Source organism: Saccopteryx leptura, chromosome 8 (assembly GCF_036850995.1).
Source record: "Saccopteryx leptura isolate mSacLep1 chromosome 8, mSacLep1_pri_phased_curated, whole genome shotgun sequence".
Lineage (NCBI taxonomy): Eukaryota > Metazoa > Chordata > Mammalia > Chiroptera > Emballonuridae > Saccopteryx > Saccopteryx leptura.
In genome coordinates this window covers 17,404,194-17,413,613 of record NC_089510.1, presented here as the reverse complement: position 1 = coordinate 17,413,613, position 9,420 = coordinate 17,404,194, and the positions used below count along the sequence as shown (strand labels likewise).

Genomic DNA, 9,420 nt, shown 5'->3' with positions numbered 1-9,420 from the left:
CAGAACATACAGGTTATGGAAATAGCAGAAGGAGATGAAGAAGAGAAAGTAATAGAAGAAATATTTGAATCAATGACTGAGAATATTCCCAAATTAATAATAGACTGTTACCACTAATCCACAGTCAGGATATCAGAGAGCACCAAGCTGAATATGTGTAACAAACAAACAAAAAACGGCAGTTAAGCATAACATTTCTAAACTACAGAAAATCAAACTTGAAGAAAAAATCCATTAAAAATCCAGAGGAACTTCCTCAGACACACTAAATTTAAGGAAAGATGTTACTTGTAGACCGCCTTTAGTATTCTTTTAGTGAGAACACATATAATAAAGGTAAGAAACTTGAATCTATATAAAGTAAAAAGCTTTTGAATATTTGTAAACTGATTATATGATAAAAACTTATATAGAGAGTCAAAAACCTGAAAGTATATAGCCAATACAACAGTGATGAAAAATAATAGTGTCTAACCAGATTATGTCTTTAATAAATACATAAGAATTAAAATTTTGCCCTGGCCAGTTTGCTCAGTAGATAAAGCATTGGCCAGGCTGTGGACAGTCTGGCTTTGGTTCCTGGTCAGGGCACACATGAGAAGCTACCACCTGCTTCTCTTTTCCTCCCTCTCCCCTTTCTCTCTCTCTTCCCCTCTCACAGCCAGTGGCTCCATTGAGCATTGAAGATAGCTCAGTTGGTCTGAACGTCAGCCTCAGGAGTTGAAGATAGCTCAGTTCATTCGAGTTCCGCCCCATACGGGCGGTTGCTGGGTGGATCCCAGTAGGATGCATGCGGGAGTCCGTGTTTCTATCTCTCATCTTCTCACTTAAAGAAAAAAGAGTTAATAAGTTAATATTTGATACATGAACTAATAGATGGATAACAAATGAAAGACTACTGTTTAGTTGAGATGAACAAATCAAAAATATATTACATAAAATGCTACATAAATATATAACTTAAATACATACACAATAAATAAATAATAGTATAATGACACTAGGTTTCTTTTTCTCCTTGAGGCCGATTCAAAAGAATAATATAATACCAAAGAAGATTGTCTAACCAAGAAGTGCCTTGGTATATATTAAATACACCTCTATCCAAAATGCCTACCAAAGGACAAGTGCAACAATGTTGATATTATTAGGTATCATAACCGCAAACAGAAAACTAGGAAAATTTTCATCCATGTGGGTTGTATAAATGAACTGTGCATATTACACAATACAATACCATATATCCCTGAGAAAAGATAAATTGATACTGCCTGCAACAATATCAAAGAAAATTATAAGGTATTGAGCAGTAAAACCAGTCATAAAAAAAGACAATTCCATTTTTGTATATAATCCAAAAGAGATAAAAGTACTGCATAATCACGGGTCAAGATAGTATTACACTTGCAAAGAGGTGAGAAAGGGAGCAGAGTGGGTCTTTTTGACATACTTGAAGCTTCCTCAGCATTGAGCACCATTGTTTCCTCTTTTAGGAAGTCCTTTGAAAGTCAGAGACCAGTTACCTTTCCTTACATCTTCAAGGGTTGAACATGGATACCGCAGCCAGGAGTCAGCTAGGCTGAGCTTAGTCTCCTGAAAACTCCTATTTCATTTGAGCTAACCTACGCAAATTACATTCAGTCAAAATCTCGGGTATCCCTGGCTCTATAAGCCTTTGAGAACAGGTCTCAGAAACACTTTTTACCAAGATAGCATGGAAAGTGAAGAAAAAAAACCTCTATTCCTCCCCGAGCAAAAGCTTTAAAAGCAAAACAAACAAACAAAAAACAGAAACTAGTGCTGAAAACGTCTATAACCACCCAAAAAAGATCTGCACACTCTCTACATTTTTATGACCCAAGACATTGCAGCTCTGAAGGCAGCCCAAATATCCATGGAAAAGGACCCCCAAGAAAAGAAACCTTGACCACTGTACCATCATCAAGTTCTCCCTGACTGCTGAGTCAGCCATGAAGAAGATGGAAGACAACAATATACTTGTGTTTATTGTACATGTCAACATCAACAAGCACCAGATCAAACAGGTTGTAAAGAAGGCCTACGACATTGGTATGGCCAAGGTCAACACTCTGATCAAGGTCTGATGAAGAGGCCCTCGCCGGTTGGCTCAGCGGTAGAGCGTAGGCCTGGCGTGCGGGGGACCTGGGTTCGATTCCCGGCCAGGGCACATAGGAGAAGCGCCCATTTGCTTCTCCACCCTCACCCCCCTTCTTCCTCTCTGTCTCTCTCTTCCCCTCCCGCAGCCAAGGCTCCATTGGAGCAAAGATGGCCCGGGCACTGGGGATGGCTCCTTGGCCTCTGCCCCAGGCGCTAGAGTGGCTCTGGTCTCGGCAGAGCGACGCCCCACAAGGGCAGAGCATCGCCCCCTGGTGGGCAGAGCTTCGCCCCTGGTGGGCGTGCCGAGTGGATCTCGGTTGGGCGCATGCGGGAGTCTGTCTGACTGTCTCTCCCCGTTTCCAGCTTCAGAAAAATACAAAAAAAAAAAAAAAAAAAAAAGGTCTGATGAAGAATAGAAAGCATCTATTTGACTGGATCTCAATTTTGTTAACTGGGATCAACTCAGCTGAGTTCAGTTGAGTAACCCTAAATATAAACATTTTTTACTATATAAAAATATACAAACTTCAGGTATCTTTAAGTTCATCAAAGAAAGAGGATACAACTCTAGGTATCTATATGTTTTAGATGACATAAAAGCGAGTCATTAAATAGAAACCAGAGAAAATCAGCCTGAGATATCCCAGAGCTGGAAGAGCATAGAAAGACATCTTGTATGTGACTTAATTCTACATGTATAACACACATGACTAGGTCTGTGTCTTTTTTTAAGTCTATAAAGATGAACGAAGATGCCTGACCAGGCGGTGACGCAGTGGATAGAGTGTCGGACTGGGAAGCGGAGGATCCAGGTTGGAGACCCCGAGGTCGCCAGCTTGAGCGCGGACTCATCTGGCTTGAGCAGAAAGCTCACCAGCTTGGACCCAAGGTCGCTGGCTCCAGCATGGGGTTACTTGGTCTGCTGAAGGCCCGCAGTCAAGGCACATATGAGAAAGCAATCAATGAATAAGGTGTCCCAACAAAAAACTGATGATTGATGCTTCTCATCTCTCTCCGTTCCTGTCTGTCTGTCCCTATCTATCCTTCTCTCTGACTCTCTATCTGTCCCTGTAAAATAAATAAACAAACAAACAAACAAACGCCCCCCCCAAAAAAAAAGATGAACGAAGATGATTATAAATGACAGGACTTTTGTATGCACGTAACTAAAACAATTGTATGTAAATTATAAAAACAGTATATTTATTCCAGTATCGTTGTAGTAAGCTCTAAAAGAAAAGGCAGAAATATTCAATTACTCCTTTATGTTCAGGGACTGTTTCTCTATACAGTCATTAATTGACACATCATGTACAATCACTGCATGCTTATTAGACAAATGAATAAAGAAACAAATAAATAAAGAAGAATGGGTACCTGCTTTCTATATTTTGCACAAAACCACATGTATTTACTAGTTACTAAAAATCTAGGACATGTGCAGATTTTGAAGATATATGCTATGAGAAATGTACCATTGTGAAGTATTATTACATTACTAAGGCATTTCAAAGAAAATTTAAATTTGATTACAGTAGTCACTCAGAAAATAAGGAATAAATGGTAAAAAGCTAGTAAGTTCAGTTTCCATTCAGAATTTTAATAAATACAATGAAACCTATGGGATTGAGGAATTATTTTAAATGTTTCATGAAAGAAAATTTGGTTTTGGTATTACAGAGCCTTGTAGTTCTTTCATTGGGACTTTTAAAGTAAAAATTATGCTGAGGAACCTACTTATAACAATATCACTTGCAAGAGTTTCTTTTGAATTGAGTCTTCTAAAGTTTCAGGCTAATAAAAACAATTGCCCTATTTTGCCACTCTGGTTTTTATACTGGTATATCATACAAGTATCCACAAAACCAGTGGAAATATTTTAAGTTTAGTGAACATGGTAAGATTTTTAGTGAAGACACAAAACATTAGGAAGTGTCAAAAATTTGCAATAACATAGTTATTAAAATATCTTGTAGAAATAATCAAATGGTAGATTTATTAACAGAAACAGTTATTTTATTGTTAGATAGAATTAATTTTTTTCAGAATAATTAGTGCTCAATTTACATATTGTCTTCCAAAGGCTTTTTTCTGCTCATTTCAGCTTGTTTTTTTTATTTTTTATAAGTGTTCTTCTCCTTTTTTCCCCAATGAATCTCTTGACCTTCTAACTCTATCTGACTAAATCAAGAAGAAAGATGATGGACTTCACAGGTATACAATCCTTTAAGTTACTTCTAAGCTTGAACACAGAGATAGTCATTGCAACAGATGGCATAAACTAGAGAGAATCAGGCTTGAAAGAAAAGAGATGGGATGGGTGGGGAGTAAGCTAAATGGGCAAAGAGAACATCAAACTATGATGTCTATATCCCAGTGTTAATCAACCCCATAGGATGCTCCAGAACAAAGATTATCTAAAAAAAGATACCATGCAAGCCCTGGCCGGTTGGCTCAGCGGTAGAGCGTCGGCCTAGCGTGCGGAGGACCCGGGTTCGATTCCCGGCCAGGGCACATAGGAGAAGCGCCCATTTGCTTCTCCACCCCTCCGCCACGCTTTCCTCTCTGTCTCTCTCTTCCCCTCCCGCAGCCAAGGCTCCACTGGAGCAAAGATGGCCCGGGCACTGGGGATGGCTCTGTGGCCTCTGCCCCAGGCGCTAGAGTGGCTCTGGTCGCAACATGGCGACGCCCAGGATGGGCAGAGCATCGCCCCCTGGTGGGCAGAGCGTTGCCCCATGGTGGGCATGCCGGGTGGATTCCGGTCGGGCGCATGCGGGAGTCTGTCTGACTGTCTCTCCCTGTTTCCAGCTTCAGAAAAACGCAAAAAAAAAAAAAAAAAAAGATAAAAAAGATACCATCCAGCCTGAAGTATAAATAGGTCAGCCCTAGGACTCCCACTAAACTAGCTTATTGGTCATGGGCTTCCCCAGAGGAGTACTGCCCTGGTCAAAAGCTAAAGTGGGACCTGTCGGTATTGACATAAAAGGTTACTGAACTCCTTGCAGGTGAAAAGAGGATCTTTTTTTTTTTTTTCTTTTTTGTATTTTTCTGAAGCTGGAAACGGGGAGAGACAGTCAGACAGACTCCCGCATGCGTCCGACCGGGATCCACCCGGCACGCCCACCAGGGGCGACGCTCTGCCCACCAGGGAGCGATGCTCTGCCCCTCCAGGGCGTCGCTCTTTTGCGAGGAGAGCTACTCTAATGCCTGGGGCAGAGGCCAAGGAGCCATCCCAGCGCCCGGGCCATCTTTGCTCCAATGGAGCCTTGGCTGAAGGAGGGGAAAAGAGAGACAGAGAGGAAGGAGGGGGGGTGGAGAAGCAAATGGGCGCTTCTCCTATGTGCCCTGGCCGGGAATCGAACCCGGGTTCCCCGCACGCCAGGCTGACGCTCTACCGCTGAGCCAACCGACCAGGGCCAAAGAGGATCTTTTTTGAAGACAGATATGAGTGACACAACCGATGACTGCCGTATCTCTTTAGCCTTCAAAATGCCTGAGACTTTGAGTATTGGTAAAACTCTTTTCAGTAAGAAACTCAAAGAAAAAAAAAATTTAGAACTGTTCCAGATCCAAAATAAGCATGGATTTTTTTGTTATCTTACTATGTATTCTGTTCTAAATAAGTATCTAAATACGCTGTGCTTGAGAGATTCAAGATCACTTTATAACCTGTGATTGTCTTTTCAGCAACAGCTGAAAGGAAATGAATGTTGAGAGAACCCCACTGATAATGGTTGTCCCAGTTGAGATGGATCTTGCTGCAGTCCCTCTCATTTCCCATAAGTAAACACAACATTGAGCAATGTGTGCTTGGGATACTGAGTTGTGTCTGAGAGTCACAGTTTGCTGTGCGTGTTGTGTTTCTTAACCAATTTTTTTTTTCAGGGACACAGAGAGAGAGAGAGAGTCAGAGAGAGGGATATATAGGGACAGACAGACAGGAATGAAGAGAGATGAGAAGCATCAATCATTAGTTTTTTGTTGCGACACCTTAGTTGTTCATTGATTGCTTTCTCATATGTGCCTTGACTGCAGGCCTTTAGCAGACCGAGTAACCCCTTGCTGGAGCCAGTGACCTTAGGTCCAAGCTGGTGAGCTTTGCTCAAACCAGATGAGCCTGCACTCAAGCTGGTGACCTCGGGGTCTTGAACCTGGGTCCTCTGCATCCGAGTTCGACACTGCATCCACTGCACCACCGCCTGGTCAGGCAACCAATATTTTCTTAAATAAACCACGGCATTCAGACAATATGGAGTAACTGAGGCAGGTTTACTCACCAATAACAAACAGAAATTCACCAGAAGACTAGGTAAACAATTGTAGTAAATCCACATCACAGGCAGACCATGGAGACATCGTGGGTTCGATTTCAGGTCACCACAATAAAGTAAGTATTGCAATACAGTGAGTCATACAATTTTCTTTTTGATTTCACGTTTATAAGAAGGTTATGTTTACACTATACTCTGATAGATTAAGGGTGTAGTAGGACTTTGTCTTTTAAAAAGTACATACCTTAATTTTAAAATACTTAATTGTTTAAAAAATGCTAACCACCACCTGATCCTAAGTGAGTTCTAACTTCTCTGCTAATAGAGGATTTTACTTTCCATTTCTTAAAAAAAAAAGAAATTGTGAAGTGCAACAAAGTATAGTTCAATAAAAGGAGATATGCTTAGTATGCTTATAAAGAAACACTCTTTGAAAACAAAAAAGAAAAAAATTCAAATACATATGATAATATGAATGAATCTCCAATCATTTATGCTAAGTGAAAATGTCCAGACTCAAAATAGTACTTGCTGCATAATTGCATGTATATGATTTTTTCAAAACAAAGCAAAATTAACCTAGGGTGATAGATACCAGAATAACAGTTCTCTCTCGTGGAGACAAGGATTGAATGTGGAAAGGCAACAGAAAATATTTATAACGCGATAGATTGTGGATTACTCAGACATATGCATTTGTCAAAAATCAACTATATATTTAAGATTATTTATGAATTTCACTGAAAAAAAAATGGCCTCTATTTAAAAAATTGTTTCTAACCAAAACAATCTATTTTAATAATCCAACAGTAGCATTTAAACATTTCACTTTTAATAATAATCATTTTGTGTAGTGCCTAAATTGTAGAGTTATTGAGATCATCTACCATTTTAACTTTAATGGATGATAATAATAACCCTGTTTCAAAAAATTATTTCTGTGTGAAGAACTTATATATTTTAGTTCAAACTAGTATTTGTTTTACATAATCTAATTTACTTCACCATCAAAAATAAAGACAATTCAAATAAGGGGGCTGATATACCTGTAGAATTATGTATCTTGAGCCAATTATTTGAGATAAATAAAAGTATATTAATGTTGCAAATATTTCATTTTTGCCCCTTATATCTTTCTTACTTTCCATGGCAATTAGCAAGAAACACCTAAAATATAAAAATTAAATAGTATTGGGCCTGACCAGTGGTGGCGCAGTGGATAAAGCGTCGACCTGGAAATGCTGAGGTCGCCGGTTCGAAACCCTGGGCTTGCCTGGTCAAGGCACATATGGGAGTTGATGCTTCCAGCTCCTCCCCCCTGTCTCTCTCTCCTCTCTCTCTCTTTCTCTCCCTCTCTCGCTTCTCTCTAAAATGAATAAATAAAATTAAATTAAAAAAGAAAAAAAAGGCTTTTAAAAAAAAATTAAATAGTATCCATTGATAACATCAAAGGAACATGCCTATAAAATGAAGGAGTGCCTCAGAACTGATTAATTAATATAATATATGTAAAGGAGGACATCATCTTTGGCATGCCTAGAGAGTACAAAGTGTCCGTAAGACTGAAGTTCTTTCTTGTGTACTGATGACAGAACTTCCAGAAAAACTAATACCACTCTTGGGTGAATTTAAATGTTGTGATTCCTACTCACCATGGAAATGGAGGGGAGGGAGATGGTGGCATCCCAGAACAAAGGCCCCAGTGCTGTTTTGGAGCCACATGGGCCAGAGTGATGATTCTGACATTTGGGATGATACAGCACCGATAAAAGCTTATGACAAAGCTGTGGCTTCGTTTAAACATGTCCTAAAGAATGGTGACATTTCTGAAGCTTCAAATAAATCCAAAGACACACCTAAAAGAAAACTTGCTAAGAAGAATAAAATCCCCCCCCCCTTCAAAAAATAAAAAGAATACTACAACTCCTTCAAAGTAAGGAAAGTTGGTGACAAATGCTCTGCCATTTGGTCAGAGATGGCTGCATTTACCCAGCTACCACTGATTCCGGTGACTTTAGGAGAGAACCCTGTGTTGTGGTTTATACTGGACATGGAAATAGAGAGGAGCAGAATCTGTCTGATCCACTTTCCCCAACATCTGAAAGCTAATAATATAAAACAGAATGCTCAGGACAATGAAAACGAAAGTCAAATTTCAACAGCTGAAAGTGAGAACTCATCCAGGTCTCCTGGAAATAAACCAAATAACGTCAAGTCAAAAACTGCTTCATGGAACTATTTTCTGCCCCCCCCCCCCCACACACACACACCCAGCCAGTCCCCTCAGGCTAAGAACAGGACCGGGACCAGGAAAACCAGGACTAAAACTTAATGGCACACCACCACGGTCACACCACCACTGCCACCGTCACACCTCCTGTCATGCTGGCTGTCTCTGCTTCCTTCTGGACCACCAACAATCCCCCCATCACCTCTCCTGTGTCCAGATTCTTGTGATGATGCTAATGCTTTGGGAAGTACATTAATCTCTTGTTCCGTGAGTGGCTATCACACTGGTTACTATATGCGTTTCAAACAAAATAAAAAAAATAGGAAGGTGCTCAAATTTTTCATTAAGGAATAAGTCTGTCATCATTATAGAATTGAATTTTACATTTGTATAAATTTTGTAATTTGTGGAAAACATTTTTTAAAAATAAATGTAGAAAAGTTAATATAAAACAGTATTAAAAACATTTTGATGCCAAAACTATTTGATTAAATGTTTATTGAAATCCTCTCGGTAGTTGTCATGATATCAAGGTAGCATCTCATCAAATACTTGTTGTTCAGTGGAATGGAGAAAAAATACTGTTTAATAATAATAAAAAAAAGATCTTAGAATCAGCCTTACCAGAGGTGGCACAGTGGATAGAGCATTGACCTGGGATGCTGGGGCCTCAACTTTAAAACCCAAAGGTGCCTGGCTTGAGAATAGGCTCATCCAACTTGAGTGCAGGGTCTTTGGCTTGAATGTGGGATTAGAGACATGATCCCATGGTCTCTAGATTGAGCTCAAAGATCACTGGTT

The 9,420-nt window shown here is 39.8% G+C and overlaps 1 pseudogene; it reads left to right on the top strand.

The window, feature by feature from the left end:
* Positions 1 to 1,970: 1,970 nt before the first annotated feature.
* On the top strand, positions 1,971 to 9,013 carry LOC136379487 (survival motor neuron protein pseudogene; annotated as a pseudogene).
* Positions 9,014 to 9,420: the final 407 nt, after the last annotated feature.